The sequence below is a fragment of the Sapajus apella genome, unplaced genomic scaffold (assembly GCF_009761245.1).
Source record: "Sapajus apella isolate SASKATOON/1434 unplaced genomic scaffold, GSC_monkey_1.0 scaffold40, whole genome shotgun sequence".
In the NCBI taxonomy this organism is placed as follows: domain Eukaryota; kingdom Metazoa; phylum Chordata; class Mammalia; order Primates; family Cebidae; genus Sapajus; species Sapajus apella.
Window position 1 is genome coordinate 7,766,669 of NW_022436980.1, and position 25,168 is coordinate 7,791,836.

General features: G+C 46.5%; 1 protein-coding gene across 5 annotated transcripts in view; it reads right to left on the reverse strand.

The window, feature by feature from the left end:
• The window catches only part of BOC (BOC cell adhesion associated, oncogene regulated), a 76,455-nt gene extending 57,715 nt beyond the window's left edge, over positions 1-18,740 (reverse strand). For 4 of the 5 annotated variants that reach the window (XM_032299062.1, XM_032299060.1, XM_032299061.1 and 1 more), the window contains exons 1-2: positions 18,231-18,740; positions 13,143-13,234 (exon numbers count right to left, since the gene is read on the reverse strand). The gene's annotated coding sequence lies outside the window, so the exon portion shown is untranslated. Of the gene's footprint in view, positions 1-13,142; positions 13,235-17,743; positions 18,053-18,230 lie in introns of those variants that run through there. The other variant, XM_032299059.1, reaches the window with a different exon arrangement.
• Positions 18,741-25,168: the final 6,428 nt, after the last annotated feature.

Consider the following 25,168-nt stretch of genomic DNA (forward strand, 5'->3'; position numbering starts at 1 on the left):
AGAGGGCTTTGGCTCACTGAAACTGGCTGTTTGACAACCCAAAGGGTTAACAGCTCAGCTTCTAGTTTCAGTCGGGTTCCTACTGGGGGAGGAGGCAACCCTCCACCCCCACCTCAGAGCCGGGGCCCCACTCCTTCCCGGCCCTCCCACTCCAGGAATGAGGCTGCCTACTGCCCAACATATACCCAGACTGGTTTAATCTCCTTCCAAATCCATCTTGTGTCTTAACTTCTGCCAAGAATAAAAATTAAAACACTCACACACATACATCATGCATGTATGGGAGGAGAGGATCAGGCTGGAAGTTTAAACTGAAAGAGACCAGGCAGGGATGGGAGGGGCAGGTTGCCTGCTAAAAATCAGAGCCTTAGAGACACCCTGCCTGAGGCCTCTGCTGCACCCTAGGATCAGCGTCCCTCCTGTCCCTGCATATCCCATTTCATACTCCACCCAGCCCTGCCCCAGAGGAGCTCAGAACCGCCAGACTGCAGAGAGCTCCAGAGACAGGAAGTGGACCCCACTCCCCCAACACTTGGAACAGCCCCTAGCCTTGCCTGCTCTCTCCTTCCAACTCCAAAATGAGTAAAACAGTCCTTGGAATGGCACGTGGGGCCTGGTGGTGCAGGTGGCTTGCAGGCTGCTGTGGCCACCCAGAAAAAGGGTCTGGAGATGGAGTCTCCGTTCTCATAATCCTGACCCATATCACCCAGGGCCTGCGACTAACTGAACCTGGGGGCCAGGCACAGAGAACAGATCTGCCCCAATCTTGCCTGTTCCTTCTTGCTGAATTCCTCCTTCTCAGCAAAATCAGGAGCCCTGCACTCCTAACCCTTCACCTGAGAGGCTCTGTCCTTCCCTCTCAGTGTCCCCTAGGGGTTCAAATAATGGCCCCACCTCAACTCTACACCATCATCTGCCCCGTCCCCCCAGGATGGTGAGCTAAGCACTAACTTACTTAAACCTGTCCAGAGGGAAAGTCACTATCTCATGAAATCACTTGCCTCACAAGTCAGTAATGCTTATTGAACAAGCCATCAAACAGTAGGCCCTGGGAATCCAAGGATAAAATTCAAGCTCAGCATCTGGTAAAGGAGATGCACAGAAACATCTCAGAGCATGAGAGAGCCATCGCAAATCAAACCCTAGTACCCTGGCCAAAGCTCTTTCCTTTCCACTTCACTCTTGGAAGGTGGTAGGAAAGCTGGATTACACACTTCTTTTGGAAAGAGTAACCTTGGGCATCCATCTTTGACCTATCCTGCATACAGAGCACAGTAATGACAACAAAATCATATTTAAAAACACCCAAATACTTGTTTGTCTTGATAATTGCTGAATCCCGGTGTTGGGTGACCGGGGTCCTTCTTTTCTTTTGTGCTTTTATATCTCTTTGAGTTTTTAAAGGTTATTTTTTTTTTTTTTTTTTTTTTTTTGGAGACAGAGTCTTACTCTGCTGCCTAGGCTGGAATGCAGTGACACGATCTCAGCTCACTGCAATCTCCACCTCCCGAGTTAAGCAATTCTTCTGCCTCAGCCTCCCGAGTAGCTGGGATTACAGGCGAGCACCACTACGCCCAGCTAACTTTTGTAATTTTAGTAGAGACGGGGTTTCACCATATTGGCCAGGCTGGTCTTAAACTCCTGACCTCAGAATCCACCCACCCTGGCCTCTCAAAGTGCTGGGATTACAAGTGTGAACCACCACACTCAGCTCAATTTTTTTTTAAATTACAAAATAAAACACTAGTTTTCAATAGGATAACTAGAATAAGATCCTCTCAAACCTTCCCAATCCTGCACCAACGTGCAGAACCCCCCCACTCACTCAACCACCCAATGTCCTTTTAATTAAGGCAAGTCGCCTTGTCAGGCGGGTTTCAGTGAGCGCCCAGGTTTTGGTGGAAAAGAGGGCTCTTCAAGGTTGAGCCAAAGAGGCAGCCCTACCCCTGAAAAGAGGACTACTGGTCACAGCCAGAGGAAACCTATCTCCCTGGCTTTCTGGACTCAACACTGGGAGCCACCTGGCTGTCCGCCACTCCCATCTTTCTGGGGCTTCCTATCCAGGAAGGGCTTTTCCCAGGACTGTGCATATCTCACCAGTGACAAGTCACCAACTCTGGCTGGCTTTTACTGCTTTAGAACAAACCATGCACAGAGGCCTTGAGGTCCAGGTGCAGACCCATAAAGGAAGCCAGCTTGGGCTTATGAACATATTACTTTTCCTTGGGCCTCCACTTCTCTACCTATATAACATAGCATAATTGCCAAAACTCTTCAAATAGCCACATTCTCCAAGAATATGGGCTCTTGTGGGAGAATTATAAATCAGCAGCTCATCTCAAGCCAAACTAATAATAATGATAATGGAGACCACCAAAGCCCCTACCCTAAGACATGCACTTTTCTATGATTACATGGATCGTGCAATTCAAGCAAGTATGACCTCTTGTTGTCATCTGAGAAATATTCAGAAACCAGAATACAGATCATCTTGAAGGCAGTAGGCTTAGTGCTCAGTATCTGTTAACTGGTCAATTGAAAGGCAACTCTGATGGCTGCAAATGTCTTCCGGCCCCTGTGGCAACTGACTGAAGAGGCACGAATGTGCTGCTCTCAGGTAACACATGGAGCCTTGCCAGCTGGATCAGGCACCACTGTTTACAGCAGGAGCAAAGTGTGGGGAATTGGAGAGGCATGAAGGAGGGAAGGAGCAGAGGGGGTGGGGATTATTCTAGCCTCCTGCTCCTAGGCTCCACCAGTTGCAAAGAGGATCCCCCTGCTGAGGTTCTGCCATTCCCAGGTGCACAGTTCAGTGCTAAAACTCAAGTGACAGAGGAGAAGCAGGCTGCAGTGGGCATCACAAACTTTAGTGGGTAGCTTTATTCCCACAAGGGAGACAGGTCACCATCCCTAGCCAGGTTCATCTTGGCCGAGATGCACAGAAATAAGGTCTCACTACCATTCCCCCATCCAGATTAAGGATATTAACATTGGCATTTTGGTTAATTTCTCATGTGGGGAAAGTTAGTTCTGCCTGCTTAAGATTCCATCACAACTGGACACCCAGTTCCTCTTTACTTCCCGACTTTCAAGGGATCTGGAACTTAGTTATTAAGGGGCCTCCCTGTTCCAATGCTTTGGAGGCTGGCTTTTTCTGGAGAAGGACATGGGACGGTGGTCAGTAAATCCAGGAACCCACCCTCATATGTCTGCACGTTGCTCTAGAGAGAAAGTACTAGAGAAGACCCAGACCACACCAGAGACTTCTTTCCACCAGCTCTCGGTGAAGCCCCCCACATGCAGAAAGACCCATTCTGTGCTCACCGCACCTCCTGCTCTGACACAAGACCACACCATTGGGAGGGTCTGGACAGCCCTACTGTACAGAATGCCACTCCTTATGATAAAAGTGTTTTTTTTTTTCATGTATTACAAGATATTTATAAATTAGCCTTTCTGAGATTCCTCCACCACCACCACCCCCCCAACATTAGGAAAAAACAAAAGAAACAAATGCTTTGTCAGATCATACACTTGTCTTGTTTCAGAAAATGTGGCCCCCGCTCATAAACACACTACCTGGTGTGTATCTACGGAAGCCAGTTTGGGATTCTTTCTTGGGACTATCACTGTACCTACTCCGTGGGCAGAATGTAGGAAGGGAGATTTAGAAGTGAAGCCGGATTTGGTAGGGAACATGGGTCCCACACTTACACAGTTCAGTAGTTGTTTATTATCTGCCTATCCAGGTAAACTGAGGCAAGAGCCAAGGCTTCTAGATGGGCTGATGGTTAGTAATCACTGTTACAGCCTCCCAGTCTCTACAGTTAGACCTAAAAAGACAGGCACCAGGAGACTGCACCCTGATTCCCTAATTAACAAAAGCAAGGTAGCTTGCCAGTAGAGTGTGGTTCTCTGAAGGGCTAAAAGGGCTTTAAACAGTCCATCGCATTAGCATTCACAGTCTCAGGGACAAAACTGGGACACGTATTATTAGTCTGCACTTACGTGGGGTAGGCAGGGCCACTGAATGGCAGGCCAGTGCTCTTAGTGAGCACTGGTCAGGCTATAGATTAGAGGATGGGCCATGTGAAGAAAAGAAAACCAGAGGGGGAGGTGGTGTGGACTTGGATCTTCAACATGGAATTTCCATAGTCCAAAACCTGACTTTCTGAGTTGTGTGAGCCTCAGTCCTCCTCTGAACTGAACTCTGAAATAAATACCTGGCTAGTGTCTTTCAGCATGAGAAGACACTGGCTGGCCTCAGCTCTCTATTTATTCTAAACTTGAAGCAATAGAAGCTGGGAGTTTAATTTTTTTTTTTTTTTTTGAGACAGGGTCTCAGGGTCTTGCTCTGTCACCCAGGCTGGAGTGCAGTGGTGCAATCTCTGCTCACTGCAACCTCTGCCTCCTGGGTTCAAGTGATTCTTGTGCCTCAGCCTCCCGGGTAGCTGGGATTACAGGGGTGCACCACCACACCCGACTTATTTTTGTATTTTTAGTAGAGATGGGGTTTTGCCATGTTGGCCAGGCTGGCAAATTGCCATCTTGACCTTCTGGCCTCCAGAAATCTGCCTGCCTTGGCCTCTAAAGTGATGAGATTATAGGTATGAGCCACTGTGCCCAGCAGGTTTAAGTTAAGCCCTGCTCCTCAGGGTTGGAATCCTGTCTACCTTCCTCAGTCCTGAGAGCTTTTCAGCCTGGATCAGATGGTCCATGTGACCCCCTCCAATTCACATGCACTTTCATTTCTCTTAAATGCCGTCCAGAGTTGGAACAGGCTTGGAGGAGCTTCCTTATTCTATGCCGTATAAAATCCACCATCATCACCTGTCCTCCAGAGTGCCTTGTGTTGAGAGTGGCTGGTGAGTGTTCTGAATCCTGGGGGTTCTGTCACCAAACTCCCAGGGAATCCTAGTCTTTGAGGCTGACTCAAGAAAGAGGCACTTCTTTGCAGGGAAAATGCCCTCAAACTTGTCATGCCTTAATGGTCTTCCTCCTTAATGACCACAAAACAGGTCCTAGTGCTCAATCATTCGCAGGGCTCAACACAGACACGGCTGGAATCTGCGCGGGACCAAAAGCAGAAACTTCAGAAGCTGAGGGACCTGTGGCCTGCCACCACCACCGGATGTGGATGGAAGCACGCAAGGGCGCTGCCTGCCCAGGGGACGCTCACTTCCCCACTGCTCTCCACAGCTCCAAAGCAAGTAAAACAAACTACTGAGGAGGAAGGCAAACAGCCCATGTGCTCCTCGTGTCTTTCTGCTTAGGGATGGGAAGGTCTGCATAGCTGATCTTTCCAGATGTGGAACCCAAACACAGGCAGCTCCTGACAGTTTACCAGGCTGGGTTAAACTCCAGTAGCGCCGGGGCTGGCATGTTTGGTGGAAGCCGGTAAAGGGACAACACTGCAGACCCGAAGGGCTCTGGTTGGGGGTGGGGGACGGGTCTCAGCATACAGCTTTGGGCTCCTCCTTTTCCAGTCCCTGCTCCCCAGCTGGAAGTGTGTATGAGGCAGGGAAGGAGAGAAAGCCGTACTTAAAAGTGTAGGGGATTGCCAAGTGAAAGAAGCTGCTCTTGAAAAGGCTATAGGCTGTGTGATTCCAACTGCATGACATTCAGGAAAAGGCAAAACTAGACAGACAATAGTAGATTGGTGGTTGCCAGGGGCTGGGGGAGGGAAGGGGAGATGAATAGGTGGAGCACAGGGGATTTTTAGGCAGTGAAACTATTATTCTGTATGACTCTGTAATGGTGGATATAGGTCATCACACATTTTGTCAAACCCAGAAAATGTACAACACAAAGAGTGAACCCTAATGTAAACCATGGACTTTAGTTAATAACAATGTATCAATATTGGCTCATCAATTTTAACAGATAAACCACACTGACATAAGATGTTAATAGCTGGTGGGGGTTAAGTGATTGGGGGAAACTGGGACGGCAAGTCTGCATAGGATTTTTTTTGCTTAACTTTTTCTATACACCTGAAACTGTTTTTGAAAAGGGCTTTTAATTAAAAACAAAACAAAACTGGAGTCAGAGGCTTCGGCTATTCTCCCAGCTCCCTGAGAAGCTTACATGTGGGGTTTGGGATTTGCCTGTGCAATTTCTCAGGCACATCTGTCCACCTTTGGTGTCAGCACAAGACCTCTTGGGATTTTTATCCCTATTTTTATTTTTTCTCAGATTCTAAATCTAGAACCAGGTCAGAAGTGACTGGGATGCAATTTAAGTCAGATCTGTCCCCTTCTGGGTGACCATCCAAATGCTCAGTTCCTTACTTCCACAACCTGTCAACTCTCCAATGGTAGCGACCGTCTCTGTCACCTGTGTGCCTGGCATTGGGCTGGCCCTACCACAGGCTCTCTGGTGTGTGGAAAACTAAACTGTTTTAAAATTCACCCCATGTACTTGGCTTGTGGTTCCAAACCAGATTCAACAGAAGTCCAATTCAACTCATGTTGCTAAGGGAGTAGAATGGCAAAGTGGATGAGCCAGGCACACTCTGGAAATCCCAGATGAACAACCAGACTGCAAACTGCTGGTGGGATAAGAGCAGGAGCTGGGCCCCTGCATCTCCTAGCCAGGCCTAGCACAGTGCTGTGCACAAAGTAGATGATCAACAGCTTCCTCTTACATGATGAGGAAGGGCAGACAGGACATCCATGCTTACATGCCCTGACATGGAGCAACTGGTACACCCATGGATATTCCTGATGGCAGTTACCTTGAGGAAAAGAGAAGACACTGGGCTCTTTCTGTTGCAGCCTTGCACACTGCTTCTTGGCTTCTCTGAAACAGATGCTCTAATATTAGCATTCTCAGGACCTCTCTCTTATTTTCCCCATATACATATACATATACATACACATATATATATTACATATACTCTAGAATGCGTTTTCTTACATAAATCGATATGTAACTATTTCATTTTGTTTGAAACTTCTATTATATCCCTTTTGAGATTCACAAGAGGCCTGCAAACTAGCAAAAATGAAAAAAAAAAAAATTGAGCACTACTTACCAACCAGGTTCTATTCTAGGCACTAGGAAGATAGGGAGGAAGAAAACAAAGTCCCTGATTCCACTGATCTTCAGTCTAGAGGGGAAGCAGGCAATAACCAAAAGAACAAATAAACACAAGCCAGGAGGTGAAAACATGGAGGAAAAGAAATGAGGCTGAAGGGAGAGAGAATGATGGTGGCAGTGCTGTTTAACAAAGTGTGGCCAGGTTCAGGTGACCATGAAGCAGGGGGCCTATGAAAAGAGGGAGGGGCTGTGCAGGCATCTGGGGAGGAGCCTTCCAGACAGTGGGCAAATGCAAGCACAAAGCCCCTGGGAGGAGGCTGCCCAGCTAGCGTAAGGAGCGACGAGGAGGCTGACGTGTCTGTGGGAGTGGGCAAAGGGGGAAGGGAGGCCTGATAGGGAAGGGGTGAGGTGAGGACACTGTGAGGTGTTTGGATATTTTCTTTGAATCAAACGGGAAGCCATGGAGAGTTCTTAGCAGAGAAGTGACCTTGTCTAGCTTTTGTTTCAAAAGTGCGACACTGACTTTTCTATGAAGAATGAACTATGGGGTCAAGGCAGGGCGGAAGCAGAGAGAGCACTTAGGAAGCTAATTTTGATAATCCAGGTCAGAAATGTTGATGGAAGACAGGGCGGTGAGAAGGCATAGGATTCAGGAAATATTCTGAAGGTAAGGCCAACATTATTGGCCAATTTAAAGTGGAACATGAGAGAAAGAAAAGAGTCAAGGATGACTCCAAGATTTTTGGCACACCTCGGAGAATGGGATACACTGAGATGGGGAAGAAGCAGAGGGGAAGGTCTGGGGGTTTATCTATCCAGTGAGCAGGACCAAGGACTGGTATGGAATGGTACACCTGGGGCAGGGCCTTGCCCCTCCGCATGCTCCTCTCTCTCTCCATCCTCACATCTCTTTCTCTCTGTAAACCCTGAGTCAGTGGCGGCTCTTATCAGTGGGCTCTCCCGCCTGCTCATCCTTCTAGTTGCCCAACCCCACCAGTAACCTCCTTTCATTCTGTTCCTCTTTCCTTCCCTAATAACAGCTGCCTTCTCCTGGTTGCTCCAGTACATTTTGTATGTTTTATGTGGATTACCTTGCCTCTCCTTTGCAATAATCCTAAGAAACTGGTTCTCAGAGTCTATGTAATTTGCCCAGGGTCACACACCTAACAACTGGCAAAGCCAGAATTGGAGCACTGGCTTGTCTGCTTCCAAAGCCTCCCCTCAACCAGGATGCTGCACAATCTCAAACCTGGAGGTGACTCCAGAAATATGGCTTCTTCCTGCAACACAGCCGTCTTTCCCAGCACTTCACCCTTCTTCTAATAAGATTCATTCCTGACTTCTGTCCTCTCAGATGGGAGCTCCAGGAACTCCACAGATGCCTCTGTTCCTTCCTCTCTCAAAAAAGAATGCTAACCAGAATTATTTGGCCATGAGTTCTTTTCCTCTCTCAATTCCTCCTGGACCTGAGACCCTTCATTGCCTGGTCCCACGAGGCCGGGAAAGGCAGCTTGTCTGGACAGATCCAGTAGTGTCTCTAACAATATGACCAAAATGCCTCCAATCCAGGCTTCTGCCCTGAGAAAATAAAAACAGAACCACAGAAGCAGATGAATCTCCTGTGCCCAGACTCTAACCTCTGGTCAGTTCCCTAGAATTTCTCATCTCCTAACTCATCTTGAGTAAGCACAGAGGCCAACGGCCTTGGGCTTCTGAGGGTGAGAAGGCACTTCTCACATTAGAGGGAAAAATTCTCACCTTTCACTGCTTCTTCATAATGTTCTGAGGAGGCAGCATATAAAGACAGGGAAATAAAGGCACACTGAGTTTCCATGACTTCCTCTCCATTACCCAAGTAGCTGGTCACATAATTACCTCTTAAGCCCAGGTGCCCTGTGTGCCCCCAAACCCAGAACACCTTGGCTTCACGTTTTCCATGTTTGTCACAGAAAAACAAGGAACAAGAGTAACTAACTACATGTCCTCTGCAGCCAAATTGCCATCACTCTCCTAAGCCAGTAGGGAGGCCTGCTTTGCTGTTCTGCAGGTAACTGCCTGTCGAATTCTTTCTGGTGGCTGCTCTGTGAGTATCTGCCTGGAAGGTAGCATCTTCTGTCAGTTACCTGTCTGTCAAAGCTGCTCCTTCCTTCCCCAGGGTATTTTCTGTACAAGCTGCCACTTCTCCTGACCAGTAAAAAGTATCTACTGGGCCAAATATCTTCTCCCCCTTGCCCCACCAAGAGCATGGACGACCTGCTTGATCAGACTTGCAGAGATCCTAGGAGCAACAGGATTCACCTGGCAGATATAGTGAAAGCACAGACTCAGGACAGCCAATTCAGACAATGTCCCAGGGGAAGGGGAAAAAAAAAATCAACAGACATATTCTAAGATGAAACCTAAGGTGAAGGTGGCTTTCACCACTGCCTGTAAAGTTTGCAGCTGTGACACAAAGCCACTAGCTGCAGTCTGACACCAGCTATGCCACAAAGCCGCTGGCTGCAAAGTTTGACACTGGCCGAGCCACAAAGCCTGGCTTCTCTCATGGGGCTGCTGCTGAGCTATTCAAAATCTCCTAGCTGTAGTCCCAGTTTTAAACTTAAGTCTCTTAATGGCAAGTCTCATAAAGAACTTCACCTCCCCTTTACACTTTGTTAGTTGCAAAAGGAACAGTTTTCCCAAGCTAGAAGAGCTCTGCTTTGAGAGAAAACTTGCTTCATTTCTTTTTCATGAAAAATTCGAGTTTTGGACTCAGCAGACCTGCAATGAAATCTTGCTCTGCCATTTACCAGCTGTGAGACCAGAACAAGTCACTACGATTATTTAAGCTTCAACTTCCTTGTCTGCAGAATAGGATAATAATGCCCATTTTCACAGGACTGCTCGGGGATTGCACGGATAATGCTTGTGGTACTTTAACACAAAGACTGGCACACAGTAGGTGCTCACTAAATGGCAGTTATCATTCTCTCCATTGCTGGAAGGGCAGCATAGGCAGGCAGCTCTGCCTCTTTGGCACCGAAACTAGCCGACCTCAGCTTGCGCCCCAGGTCCACCGCTGATTGTCTAAGCTACGGGGTGAAAGGCTGCACTGGGAGGTTTGTGTCTCCCATGACAAGTGAGAATAATTCTCCCCTCACACAATGAGAAGTACCTGCTGCTTGTGTGTGCTCCTTCTCTTGGGAGGGAGGCTGGCCACATAAACACAAGGCTTCATTTGTAAAATCAAGGGAAGACAAATTAACCCCATCACAATACCATCTTCAGGCAACCTGTTCAATTCTTTTCACCCGCACTCAAGACCTATATGGTGTGTCAGTGACAAGGGATTGGTTGCCAATGTGAAACCCACCTATAGAAAGCCACCTTGTTGTTCCTCTTTGGGGAGGAAAGCTGAGCTCCCCCACCCGCCTTCTCCCATTGTTGAAGACCACCCAGTGAAACTTGCTGGCAAGCTGCCACAGTCCAGACAGGCAAAGCCAGGCCTAACTCCCCAGCCTCCAGCTCTGCAACAGAAGCCTATAGAATGAAAAGCACCTGACTGTGGGGCCTTCACAGATGGCAGACCACCAGAACTCCCAAGGCAGGGTTGCAGGTGATTATTTCAGAGGCCTGTACATTGGATGATCCATTAGACTCTAACTCTTGGCTAGAACACAGTCTGCTGTATATAACTCGTTATATTACTTGTTCACTACAAAACATCCATTCATAATGACAGAGGTATACAGCTGTGAATTTCCATGACTTTATGTGGTGTCACTTGCAAAAGAGGGCACTGTGCTAACTGCATTATTAAGTCTCTCTCACTTCGGCACAGCATGTAAGAAGGAAGAGCTATCCTAACACCACTGTGGAATGATAGTCCTAAGACTGAAAACAGAAAGACAGATGGGGAAGATGATTTCTGAAATCTTTAAGAGCAGCCTCTGCTTTCATAGAAAAACTAATAAACCCAGAACCTCCCAATTTTCCTCTCCAATTAACTGTGACCCACACCTAATAAACCTGCTAGGATTGTACTATTAGGTAAGCTCAGACTAGTAAAGGCACTTGGCAGGAGTAATCTGGAAAAATATTGGCAGAGCCAGGGAAGGTGGGGGAGGGCTCTCTTCCAAAGTCCCGAAGACTTAGTGGGGGAAGGAAGGGGGCTCCAAGGCCTCCACGGCCAGCCAATTCCACAGGCCCCGCTTTCCTCACCGTAGCTCCCATCCTGTGTGCTATTTTCCTCTCAACAGTCTAGGAGGCTTCTGGGCAACTTGAGAGCTCGGCAACTTTCATGTCCTTAAAATAAATGTCCCCTCACTTGGTACTGTGGGAACACTTTCAGAGCCACAGACGGTCAAACAAATGGGAAATGGAATTGAAAGGTAAAAAGCTGGATTCAGGCACGTATTTCTAGGATTCTCAGCTAAAATCTCAAGTAGATGAAATGTTTTAAAAATCACACATTTCTCCTTTTCTCCCAGGAAGCTACTCCATAACTGGTTTTAGGCACTTAAGACCCAGATTTCTGAACATACACAGTTAATGCAGATACCAAGTTTTAACTTTCCAAAAAGTATTTTAAAAACAACTATTCTGAATGTGAAATGTTGTGTCTCCAGCATACTTAGGCCAACCATTCACTGAGAAAAAAAAAGGAGTTTTAAGGAAGAACATAATGAACAACACATACAGGGAGAGATAAAAGGACATTTTGGTGCTGCTGGTCCCATCTCTGCTTATAAGACTTTGCCTGAGATTGCAGCAACTCCTCTCTCTCAAGAAGTCTTTCTTCTTTCTTTCTTTTTTTTTTTTTTTTGCACAATTTGACCTTTCAATGTTATCCAATCTTTTTTTCTTTTGTTTCTTTTCTTTGAGATAGGGTCTCACCCTGTCACTCAGACTGGGGTGCAGTGGCGCCATCTCAACTCACTGCAATCTCAACCTCCTGGGCTCAAGTGATCCTCCCGCCTCAGTCTCCCAAGTAGCTAGGATTACAGGCACATGCCACCACGCCTGGCTAATTACTGTTTTTTTGTTTTTGTTTTTGTTTGTAGAGACAGAGTTTTGCCATGTTGCCCAGGCTGGTCTGGAACTCCTGGGTTCACGCGATCTTCCTACCTTGGCCTCCTAAAGCGCTGGGATTATAGGCATGAGCCACCTCGCCAGGCCAAGAAGTCTTTCTTAACGGACCCATTCCAAGTACTTCAACCCTAGAGTTTGCCTTGCAGTGCTCTGTGTTTCCATTCCCGTCAGTGGTAGGATTCTGGACGGCATGGGCTCTGGTACTAATTCCTGCCCGCCCACGCCTGACGCCACGCACACAGCAAACACTTAATAAAAGCTTGTTCAAAGGATGAAGGCGCCAACCTCCACATACATCATCACCTTCCTCTTGTCCAACACTGTCCAAACTCACTTTGGAGAAGAATAAACATTCCTTTGCTCCGTTTCCAATAATTTTTCTTCAGCCCTACCCACCCTACCCATATTATGCTCTTTCCTATTGCTAACGAGGGGAATGGGTTGAGACTTTCCTCCACATTTTCTCTGGCAACTGAATTACATTAACTGTGTCATTCTGCTTGGATTTCCTCTTACTGCCCAATAATCCTGCCCCAAACATCAAAGGCCTTCTTTGAAGGGAAGGCCGAATTCACCATTAGGAAAAGAGAAATTATTTCCCAATTTTATTTCAGAATATGGGAAGAAGCACAATCCTGCTGATTTTTGTGAGATAAACATTGCCCAGCACATCAGACCACAAGGATTCTCTGTGATACCACTGACAGAAACACATGGCTTTCTTCATCCAAACCTACACAGGACTTTTTCACAGCAAGCTTGGACTCCAAATCCCATAGTAAATGGTTTGTATTTAATATGTCTGACAGAGCTTGCCTCAGAGCACGGGGGTTCACATCGCCATCACAGGCTTTGACTAAAAGAGCATATAAGCCGAACTGGAACTACCCTGAAGTTCAGTCCGGATTCCCCTCAAAGTTGGACTCCCAATACTTGTGGATAAGAAACACTATCTTCAAGTGGTAACACAAAACATGAACAAATGGCTGAGTTAATAGGCCAGAGATATCAGACTGAACAGAAAACCTCACCTGCTTCTTCTACTTTCGAGCTGCCACCCTCAGACGGTATGAATGTTGACAAGACTTCATGGGTCATGGGTTCCAGGAAGCTTGTTCTGAAACTGAGGAAAAGAAAAATTATTTCGTCTTTTGAACAAAATAAACAGTTCTGAAGTATTTGCTTTTTACAAGGTGAATCGTTATAAACCATAGTAATTCTTTATCAATACATTTTATAAATAAGAAAACAGAAGAAAAGAGATTTTTCTAAAACCATAGGCCTCCTGAAATGTCCAGTTTCCTGTCTCCTTGCTGAAATGAAAAACGGATTAAGAACAGTGATTGCACTTTACAGAACCATTACCTTTGTGTTCAGTAGTCCATTTTCATCAATGGTCATCAAATATTTCTCAAGAACACATTATAAGCAGGCCTCATAAAAAATTAGTCACACTTACATGGAAGGGATTTGGGGTGATAAGACAGAGGACAAGGAGACAAAGAATGAAGTTGGCAAAAATCAAGGGTCAGCTACTAGATTGGAGAAGATGGCTCCTACTGAAGTCATTATCATTAGGTGGGACAGAGCCACACAGCAGAGCATTAAGAAATTTGGATTCTAGGCTGGGCGCAGTGGCTCACGCCTGTAATCCCAGCACTTTGGGAGGCCGAGGCAGATGGATCACCTGAGGTCAGGAGTTCAAGACCAGCCTGACCAATATGGTAAAACCCCATCTCTACTAAAAATACAAAAATCAGCCAGATATGGTGGCATGCGCCTGCAGTCCCAGCTACTTGGGAGGCTAAGGCAGGAGAATCACTTGAACCTGGGAGGCAGAAGTTGAAGGGAGCTGAGATCGTGCCACTGTACTCCAGCCTGGGTGACAGAGTGACATTCTGTTTCAAAAAAAAAAGAACGAAATTTGGATTTTAAACCTAGGTTGTTTTTAAGCTGGGTGGTAATCTGATTATAAGACTCAAGAGAATGGATGGGATGGTCACAGGCTGGCACTGGAGGGCCCAGCCATGTCCCAGCAACAATTGTCAAGGGCATCAATAAGTGTGGTGATAGGAACGAAAAAGATGGCGGAATAATAAAAGGATGGGCAGGAAGGAGCAGGCAAACTTGGGGAAGCTGTCAACTCTGGCAGCAGAGATGTAGGAAGATTATTAGTTCAGTGGTTTGAGTCAGTGTAAATGGAGTCCACAGGCAGAGCTTAGATTCCAACCCCAGTTTTCTAACCCCCCTAAAAGGCAGTGCCATTTGAGATGGATCCTCTAAACCTTTCTTCCTGCATTCCACCTCCTCTTCTCTATCCATTACCAATCCTGAGGGCTCCAACGAGGCAAAACCTTCTTTAGGCAAGCTTTTCATAAACATAGATTTATAGATTAAAAACAAATACCCTCTCCCATCCCACCCCCAATCCCGAATATTTGAGTCAACCTCATAAATTATGAAAATGTTACATGTTAAGGCTCCATGCGGGAGCATGCTTAGGATTTGGGTTTTTCCAACCAATAGAGTAGTTGGCTATATCTGTTCTCTGTCTTTGGTTAAAAATGTAGAGACACATCAGGGCTGTGTGATGACAGAAGTTTATACTCTTATCACAACTATGTAAAAAGTATGTATGCACATGATAAACAACACAAGTCACACTGCAGCATAGGATTGTGGATAAATTTTTAAACATTCTCTTAATTAGAAGTAGATGCTTGTGCAATAAATAAAAACTGAGGAGGTTGCGACACTGTTTACAATAGCAAAGACCTGGAACCAACCCAAATGCCCATCAGTGATAGACTGGACAAGGAAAATGTGGCACATATACACCATGGAATACTATGCAGTCAAAAACGATGAGTTCATGTCCCTTGTAGGGACATGGATGAATCTAGAAATCATCACTCTCAGCAAACTGACACAAGAACAGAAAATCAAACACTGCATGTTCTCACTCACAGGCAGGTATTGAACAATGAGAACACTTGGACACAGGGAGGGGAGTATCACACACTGGGGTCTGTTGGTGGGGGGCTAGGGTAGGGACAGCAGGGGGTGGGAAGGTTGGGGAGGGATAACATGGGGAGAAATGTCAGATACAGGTGACGGGGCAATGGAGGCAGCAAAGCACTTTGCCATGTGAGTTCCTATGCAACAACCCTGCATGATCTGCACATGTACCCCAGAACCTAAAGTACAATAAAAACATAAAATAAAATAAATAAAAAGAAAAACTGAGGAGGAACCATCCTTTGACTAAGAAAGCTTACTCTCCTGGGACAAGGAAGTTTTCAGCCTGGTGTCTGATGCACTATGAACGTTTGCTGAATTGAAGTATGAAGATGACAAGAAGTTACATATGTTAGAGTAGATTTTTTTTAATGGAACATATTGTTATCTTTCCTCTCCCAGCCAAATTTTGATTCTCTTCCCCTCTCCCATGTTTTCCCAGATAGCAAGAGGGCTTAAAGTTTGGAGGAAAAAAAGCAAATTCCAAACATATAATATCTTTTGGTGCCTAGTATTTTCTTATTAAGAGGCCACAAGGTATTGGATAGCAATTATTTGGTGCACCTGAGTTTTCTGTTGTAGTTTAAAAGACAGTGACAAACCCTAGTTCATTAGCCACATTAGTGGCTTTGCGAAATTTGAACCCAGACCCCCTAGGGCACATGCAACACTATGACACATCAGGCTCACTTCTTGCCCTCCTTTTTAAAAACCCTGCTGGACCATGTGGAAGTCAACTGAATTATTTCATGAGTAAAATCTCTTATTCATTCTTAGGGCATGGAAACCATGCTGTTGAAGAGAGCTGGGATCCCAAACACTTGAAAAGGCACTTCAAAGAAAGGAAAATCTCTGGACCCATTTGGAGAGTGGAAAGGAACATAAATTACACTCCTTATCACAGGTTGGCTGACCAATTACAGCTAAGCAGGGTCCTCTCTCTTCCAATTAATAGCTAAGCAGGGTCCTCTCTCTTCCAATTAATAGCTAAGCAGGGTCCTCTCTCTTCCACTTAACAGCTAAGCAGGGTCCTTCTCTCCAAGTGTGGTTAAAGAACCAATCATCCTGGCTTCTAGCAACCTCTTTTTCCAAGTAAGGCCAATGGTCTATAGCATGGGAGACAGTTTCTCCCTAGGGAACATCTCTTGCAATGTTGCCTTTCTGAAGTATCTCGATAGAGGATAAAAGAGGCCGTATCTGAGGTCTCAATCCTCAGGCTTCATAGGTGTGTAGACAGCCTCCAGCCTCCTCCAGGGCCAAATTCCAAGTGATAAATCTATACAGGGGAGGGGAGTGTCGGCAAAGTGGCCCAATGAGGCAACTCTTCCTTCTTTCATTTTTACCTCTTTGCATAAACTCATTTGAAAAACTCATATAGCAGGAAAATAATAACTCTAATGCTGTTTCCACCCGGCCTCTGTCCCACTGACCCCAAGGTGCTTCAAGATTACCACGAGAAGCTTCTGGGTCTCAATTATGAGACCATTAAAAAGTACCAATTATAAGACCTCAGAAATGTTTCTGGGAAGCCTGTTACACACCTCAGAATGGCTAACCTCTTGCCTCAGATTTACTTTAAGTTCAGAAAACAGGTCACCCAGATGTATGGGCATGCTAGCCCCGACACCCAACCCAACAAGACTGTGGTTTAATATTTTCCATGCTGCCCTTGAGAAAACGAAGATTGATTTATTGGCTGTAACCAAAGGGATAAAAAAAACCATCCCAGGGCTGGGCTGCCTGTTTAGAACCCAGTCGTGGAATAAATCAGAAATGTTTGCACACTGAAGCAGCTTTAAAATGACATTCATCCAATGGCCAATGTGTGCAGAGTTCTGGGCAACAAAGAACTAGGTGACAAACGTGTGCTGGGCCCAATGCATCTGGAGGTGGCACAAAGGCCTGAAACCAAAATATAATCTTCACTCAGTCCACTCAAGGAGTTAACTCTGGGTCAAAAACTTATGCCAACCCATTTGAACTTGCAGAGAAGTGATGAGGGGAGCAGCAGAACACCCCACCACACCCAGAAAGTGCCTGTTTGGGATTGCTGGTGTGTGGTTTGGGTATTCTTAGCTCCGCTGCCACAACTCTGGAGGAGCACAACTCTGTTTCAGGCAACTCTGCCACTGCCACCCGCATCCCCAAAACAAAACTCAGCAAAACAAATCCCCAAGGCTCCGTTAACTCCTTCGAGTTTGCCTGCCTCCCACCCCTCAGCATTCTACCATCACCTGGAAAAGCAAATTCACATTAAGTATCCTGATAATCAATCAGGATCTTCCAAGCCCCCGCAGAAAATTCTTCCTGGGTTCTCCGTCCTCCCCACAGCCCCTTTCCACCCAGAGATTCATTTCCCACACCTTCTCACAGTTACACCAACAAAAACCCCAAGAGCACAAGCCCAGGAGGACGCTGCGGGCGGGAACACACACACACACCTCTCTCACCGTTGCCCAGTCCCGCAGGCGGCTCGGGCCACTGGGCTTCGGCCTCGCGCCTCTGCGCCCACAGCTAGCGATGCTTCCCTCAGGCTGCATCGCGCCCGGTCCGCTAAGTCCCTCATTTCAGTGTTTTTTTCCTTTAGAAGATGCCAACTATGAGAAACCCTTACCCCGCGAAGAGGCCGAGTGTGTGCTGAGTGACTCCACGCACTTGCCGCCACCCCTCGGGTTCCCCCCACGGCCTGGCGCCTGGGGCCGGGGCGCTGGTGTCAGTCTTCGGGGAAGTTTGGGAGGCTGGCCCGGCCCTTCTTCCACCCAAGAAGCTTCCGGGAACCGCGGGGGCCAAACCACCACCGTTTGGCCAAACCGCCCGGCAGGGAACGAGATATGCGCCTCGCAGCGGCGGCAGACCCCGGGACCCCCGCCGCCCTCCTCGCCCCAACTTGCCCGCCCGGCGCGCCCCACCGCGGCCGCAGCTCCCAGCCCCGGGCGCCCAGCCGAGCGCTCGGACCCGGCTCCCGCCGCCCGCACGTCCCCCGGCAGACACTCTCCGGCGCTGCCTCGGCCTGCGGCCGCCTCCCGCCCCCTCCGCTCCCCGAACCAACAATAAACACAACTTTTTATGAAAAGAAAACAAACTTCAGCGACGTGACTCACCTCTGCTGCAGCCGGCGCCTGGAGAGGGCGAGCTGGGGCCCGGGCGCCAGCGTGGTGGGCGCGGAGAGAGCCACACAGCGCCGCGCCGCACGGACACACAACACGCGCGGTGACACCGCAAACACACACACGGGTGAACGGCCGCGGCGGGAGCAACAAAGGAGCCCCGGCCGGAGAAGTTGCCGGCCGGAGAGGGAGGGCGCGTGCGGGCGCGCGTGGCTGTGGCGGGCGTGAGTGTGCGCGTGTCTCCGTGTGTCTCTAGGTGCGTGTGTGTCTGCGTGTGCGCGCGCGCGGCGGCTGACACCGGCGGGCCGGGGCTCAGGGTCTCCGCGGCAGGAAGCGGCGGCCGCGGCAGCAGGAGGACGAGGCAGGGGACGCCGCGCCCAGCGCACCCGGTCCCTCCATATGGAAGAAGCCTTTTTGGATGACTGAACTCGCAAACAATTCCTCCTTTTGCTTCTCCTGCCTAGGAGCCTCCCATTACCGCGCGAGGAGGAGGGGGGAGTGGAGGAGGCGGGGAGGAGGGGGAGGAGCAAAATGGAGCAAAGAAAAAGTCTTGGAAAGGAAGCTGGAAAAAAAAGTCCCCCAAACTCTAGGGCAGTTTTCCCGTTAGCACCCAGTTTTTGCTGCGCCTCAGACCCACGCTCTCCTCCAACTTTTTTTCTTTCCCATACCAAAAGCACCATCTTCTGCCGTTTTCCCGAACCCGGGGCTCCCCTGAGGCTCCCACTTTCTCTTTAGCTTCACCTCGCACCGTTGCTCTTCCACGTACAATCCTTCGCTCCTTTCACCCAGTCTCTTCTCCCAAGATTTTCCTGACGCCCACCTCTCAATGGTGTTTTGCAAACAAACTGTTGGCTAAATCATTAAAAGCAAACTCATTAGAAAATGGGGCAGCGGCTGTGGAGAAAATGATAAGGAAACCAGTCTCAGGAAGCCTTAACGCAGCTTCCCCCGACTCCCTCGGTCGGTTGGGGAGGGTTTGCCGCGTCCTCCATTGACAGCGCCCTGACCTCCATTTATCATGATGGAGCCGCGAGGAATGGGGAGGGAGAGCTGGGGCTGCGGGCATTGGTGGGGAGTGGTAGTGGCTACGGAAAAGTTATGTACCTACGTGTATGTGTACGCGTGCGCGCGCGCGTAGGTCGGTCAGAAAACATTCAAAGCAGTGGTTCTCAAACTTGAGCTGCAGCAGGACTCCCCGGAAGGCTTGTTAAATCCTTTTGCTAGGCCCCACCTTCAGAGTTTCTGATTCATTAGGCTCACCTGGGAATTTGCATTTCTAATAGGTTCCCAGGTGATGCTGATGCTGCTGGTCAGGGGCTACGTTTTAAAAGCTACTTTTCCAGGGCAATGAGAAACCAAATGCTGAGTTGGTGGCAAATTGGGTTCTCTTCTTATTCTTTAGGAATGAAATATAGATTGTGAACAGCCATCCATTTCATATCTTCATTGCAGCTGAGAAAACCAAGACCCAGCAGGGCTAAGCCATTTGTTTAAAGTGAACTGGAAGTTTGTGCCAAGGTGGTGAGGAAGCTATCCTGGAAATAAGACAGCAGGCTAGTAGTAGGGTGAATGGGGGTGCTGCCTTCCCTGTGTGGCAGGATAGCTGCACGGGGAGTCAGGAAGTCACTGTGACTTTGAAAAAGTCATTTAACCTTTCAGGGCCTCTGGGGTGTGTGTGTATCCCGGCTCACTGCAACCTTCGCCTCCCGGGTTCAAGCAATTCTCCTGCCTCAGCTTCCCGAGCAGCTGGGACTACAAGTGGGCGCCACCACGCCCAGCTAATTTTTGTATTTTTAAAAGGGGTTTCACCATGTTGGCCAGGATGGTCTTGATCTCTTGACCTTGTGATCCGCCCGCCTCGGCTTCCCATAGTGCCGGGATTACAGGCGTGAACCACCGGGCCCGGCCGTGTGTGGTGTGTGTGTGTGTGTGTGTGTGTGTGTGTGTGTGTGTGTGTGTTTAACGGAGTCACCCTGGCTGCAAGTGCAGTGGCGCAATCGCGGCTCACTGCAATGCCTGACTCCTGGGTTCAAGAGATTCTCTAGTTTCAGCCTCCCAAGTAGCTGGGATTACAGGTGCCCCCGCCCCATGCCCGGCTAATTTTTGTATTTTTTAGTAGAGATGGGGTTTCGGCCATCTTGACCAGGCTGATCTCCAACACCTGTCCTCAAGTGATCTGCCCATCCCCGCCTCCCAGAGTGCTAAAATTACAGGCGTGAGCCACTGCGCCTAGCCCTGCTTTGTTTTTTATTGTTTCTTGTCAGTAAAAATACATACTTTACACTGAGTATATGACTGTAATTAATCTGAACCAAAAGACCTTTACAAAGGAAACATAAATGTATTTTATTCCATATGTTGCACTATTTTTTCTCCTGTGTTTGGTCATTCAGGCAGAAGCCAATTTCTTTATTGATTTATCAAACACTTTCAGCTCTGTGCTTGGATCCTTAGGCGTGTTCCTGTGGCAAAATGGATCTGGAAGACGATCCATTTTCAGCAAGAAGGTGAAAAGGACTCTGAACTCCCTCTATGAATGACCCACCTACATTTTCTTTTCCTATTTAATCACCGTAATTTTCCTTCTCTTAATCTCCAACAATCTCCCCCAACAGTCCCAAAGACCTATTTTACTCCCAAGCCAATGACTATATTAGCTTCCACTTTCTTTTGTCCTCCTTCTGAGACACAATTCAGGACTACAAGGCCTGGGGTCCACCCTGGGTACAGAATTTTTAATTCCCCCAAGGGAATGGGTCAACCAGCTTCCTCTGCAGTGAAAACACTCTCTCTCCCCAGGGCCCCAAGCAGCTATCCAGCCTTTTGTTTTTCAAAGATTATTCCAAGTACTACTCAATGAGAATACGATGCATGAAGGTCTCAGATTCATTCTTCTATATTCCTGTATATACCATTCATTGCTTGACATCTCAAATATATCTTCTACCCCTTCTGTCACCTTTCTCCTAGGACTCCCCATTCTCTTACTCTGGTCTTTGGGTCCACACAGCTATGGGCTCTGAGTTAAAGCATTAGAACATAACAGAACACAAAGAATATAACAGTCTCTACTAGCACCTTTCCCTCCCCCTCCCCCTCACCCTCCCCTCTCTCCCCCTCCCCTCCATCCCTCTCTTCTTCCCCCCTCCTCCCCACCCCCAATCCCCCTCCCCATCCCTCCCCCCTCCCCCCCTCCCCAGTAGCTGATATTACTGGTGCCCGCCACCACGTTTGGCTAATTTTTGATTTTTTTTTAATAGTAGAGATGGGTTTTCACTATGCTGGTGATACGCCCACCTCAGCCTCCCAGAATGCTGGGGTTACAGGCGTGAGCCACTGCACCCAGCCTGCTGAGAACCTTTCTTATAGTTTAGGCAGAATGCAGATCACAACTTAATAAAGAGGACTTATTTCTGCTGGCAGCATCAAGCACACTGTTGGTACCTCAGACACGTTGATTGTTTTTATCGATCTGTGTATTAATGTGATCATGTTTATTACGACTAGTGCTGTAAGAACAATGCATCTCTGAATTTTCTCCCCAGCCATTTTGCCTGGAGGGTATTTCTTGCCTAATTCTCTCCTCCCCTTTCAGTTACTGTCTGTACCCTAACCCACCCCACTCCAGCATCCCTAGCCATTTCAAAACAGTTAGGTGGAGTCTGAATTTTGTAAGGTGCTTTTTGATACCATCCATTCTGTTGATGGTGATTTACCTCTAGCACCTTGCTTTCTTGGAAACTTTATGGGCCTCCACAAAGAAGGAAGCACAAAAAAGTGACCATCATACTAATTTATAATGCTTGGTGGGGGAAAAATGGGGAGGTAAGCAGGGACTGTAAGTCTATATAAGTCATTATGTTGCTAGGCTGTGCAGAATAAATTGGAAGGAATTCAGTGAGTGACATGAACAGACATGGTTTCCTCTCAATGTGCTGTAGATACTCTACCTGTATCATATAAACAGGAATCTCCTTGATTGTGAAGAATATCTGGGAGAGGATTATGCCAAGAAAATTATTAAAATGTAGTCAAGAAAGAAGGACTTGATGATTTTTTTTCTGTTTTAGTATAAATCGGCTTTCCTGATAATAAAATATGTGTACTAAAAAAAGTTTAGAAAATACAGAAAAACACCAAAAAGAAGAAAATCAACTTAAACTTACTATCCAGGGATAAGATTGTTATTAACATAATGGAGTGTTTTTTCTAGTCATTTTTCTTTCTTGTTTTTCTTATCAATACAAATACACACGTTATCTACACTAAGTATATGATTCTAATTGAATCAGAATTGGAAGACATTTAAAGGCAAAACAATAATTGGTGTCTGTTTATTCAATATTTCATACAATTTTTTTTTTGAGATAGAGTCTTGCTCTGTTGCCCAGGCTGGATGGAGTGCAGTATCGAGATCTTGGCTCACTGCAACCTCTGCCACCTGGGTTCAAGCAATTCTCCTGCCTCAGCCTCCTGAGTAGCTGGGATTACAGGCACACGCCACCATACCTGGCTAATTTTTGTATTTTCAGAAGAGACAAGGTTTTACCATGTTGACCAGGCTGGTGTTGAACTCTTGACCTCAGGTGATCCTCCCACCTCGGCCTCCCAAAGTGCTGGGATTACAGTTGTGAGCCACCGTGCCCGGCCTATTTCATACAATTTTAAAATGCATTTGGTAATTCAGGTGGGAGTCAGCTTCTTCATTGATTTATCTGGTACTTTCATATTTTATAAATTTGGATTCATTGTATATACAGGTTGTTATCGTGCTTTTAAGTTTAACATTTTAATAATTATTTTCCCCATATCATCTAATCTTCTTCAAAATTTGACTTAACTGCTGCAGACTATTCCATCAAAGAGAAAGATTGTTATTTATTCAACCATTCTTCTATTTTTACATATTTAGATTGTTCCCATTTTTATTATTATCCTGTATTGCACTTGACTAAGCATCTTGCTATAAATCTTCATTCTTCTGATTATTTCCTAAAGGTAATTCATGTAAGTAGGAGTTTGGAACAGTGGATAGGATATAACATTTTAAATGCTTGTAGTTGGTATTAGAAAATTGTCCTCCAGTGGGTCCAGTGTACATAGCCATCTCTCAGATTATTTTAATTAAAAGCAACAATGAGATCATCAAACACAGGTTCCAAGTGAAGACTTGATTGAATTATCTAGTTTGAATGATTACACTGAATGATAATTAAAACACCTGCGAAATATTCACTTTAGTGGAAACAACACTCCAATGGGAAGAGTTGAACACTAATTGCTTACTCTCTGAACTCAATCATATTTATGATTTTATTCAGTCTTTTCAACAAGCCTCTGAGAAATAAGCTAATGTTTATTGAGCACCTTCCTCTCCCAGTCTCTCACCTGGATTCTATGTATATCTTCCATCTTGAGTCCCCATAACGACCTTGTGCTAGAGGTTCAACTATCTCCATGTTACAGGTGAGGAAAATTAAGTAAGGTGCCTGAGACCCCCAACAACCAAATGGTGGTAGGAATTCCAAAATCCAAGATTTTTCCAGTGCAACACACTACTTCACAACTATTTTGTGAATTGCAGGCTACTTCTTGGAGTAAAAATCTGTTTAGAAAATGCCCAAATTAGGCCAGGCGCAGTGGCTTACGTCTATAATCCCAGCACTTTGGGAGGCCGAGGCAGGTGGATCACAAGGTCAAGAGATCAAGACCATCCTGGTCAACATGGTGAAACCCTGTCTCTACTAAAAATACAAAAAAAAATTAGCTGGGCATGGTGGCACGTGCCTATAGTCCCCACTACTCGGGAGGCTGGGGCAGGAGAATTGCTTGAACCCAGGAGGCAGAGGTTGTGGAGAGCCAAGATCATGCCATTGCACTCCAGCCTGGGTAACAAGAGCCAAGCTCCATCTCAAAAAAAAAAAAAATAAAAAAAAAAAGAAAATGCCCGAATTTTGTCTATCCATTAAGAAATATTTTATGGACTTTCCAAGGGGTGTTTTCCTTTTTTTGAAAGAGACATTCAGTCATTCCAAGAAGTAAGATATCTTACTAATTGTAACTAATATAAAAGTCTTAAGGATATTATATACAGCAGGAGAATGGAGTTCTGATGTATGGGTTAAGATTAAAAATGAGATACCAACTTTCACAGTTTTAACAGTAATTAGTAAATTGGCTTTTGTACACATAACTATTCCCAAAGGTTATATTTGGATAAAGACATTTTATCTTGATAAACAGTACTGAAAACAAAATATTCATGAACCCAACTTTCTGCTTTACAATTCAAGATCTTGAGTGTATGGAGTGTCTATTTATTAAGGCAATATCTCAATACAATTTCAAAATGCATAACATAATCCATTAATTTATAATTAGGAAAATTAGCCCTCATTTGCTCTTGACTGGGCCATTAACTAGTTATCTGAGTTGGCTTACCTTTCTATGCTGGGTATTGCAAGAGCTGCGGGAGAAGAAATGTGCCCAGTTTCTCTAAAATATTTGTTGACTGAAGGAAGAATGATGAATGAAAGTATAAGATTGACCTATGCAACAATTAGTAGAAACAATGCAAGGCAGCATATAATTAAACTCTAAATTGCATGGTTCAGGCAGAATTACAGGTGAGCCTGGTATGATGCCATCTATTCCTTATACAGGTTGAACTGGTTGGGAGTGACTTCTCTAGCCCCGGGCTGCCAACTCAGGCATTCCTATTGGCCCTGTGTTCTGTTGACTTTTACAGATTAATCACCAGATCCCCACAAGGCTCCCTATAGACAAGGGTACCCTAGGGGGAGGATGATATTTTATTTATTTATTTAGAGACAGGATCTCACTCTGTCGCTCAGGCTGGAGTGCAGTGGTACAATCTTGGCTCACTGCAACCTCTGCCTCATGGGTTCAAGCAATTCTCCTGCCTCAGCCCC